Raw genomic sequence first — 418 nt, forward strand, 5'->3', positions numbered from 1 at the left:
GTCGTGGTGCCATTTATAAAGCTCAATATTTCTGAGACGAATTCATCAAAATCTGAGCTATCGCTGACTACTTCGAGCATAAGAAGTGAAATACATAATGCGGCTAGAGCAGTTACACGTACTTGTCTCATCGTGAACAGTGAGATTCCCAATTAAAAAATATTCTTATTTTTATACTGCGACTGAGCAAATATTTGCAGATACACACTTACGTATTTTAATTTTTTGGATTTAAGTCAAATTTATTTGTCTGTATGTATCCTGATAATATTGTCTTCTTGTTTGCATGTCTGTTTAAATGATCCAAAGAGAATGGAATAATTCAGCTATTCCACTAAATGCCTTTAGCTCATGTAAATCCTCAAATCTGCAAAAAAATTCCACTTTACAAGTCTGATTTGGGGTTTCTGTTGGATTG

The 418-nt window shown here is 33.7% G+C and overlaps 1 protein-coding gene across 1 annotated transcript in view; it reads right to left on the reverse strand.

Annotated features, from left to right (window-relative positions):
• The window catches only part of LOC109536684, a gene marked incomplete in the record, with an annotated part of 14,986 nt that overhangs the window by 10,697 nt on the left and 3,871 nt on the right, over positions 1-418 (reverse strand).

The sequence above is a fragment of the Dendroctonus ponderosae genome, unplaced genomic scaffold, assembly GCF_020466585.1.
Source record: "Dendroctonus ponderosae isolate FM_Combo_2020 unplaced genomic scaffold, Dpon_F_20191213v2 Dpon_F_20191213_2, whole genome shotgun sequence".
Lineage (NCBI taxonomy): Eukaryota > Metazoa > Arthropoda > Insecta > Coleoptera > Curculionidae > Dendroctonus > Dendroctonus ponderosae.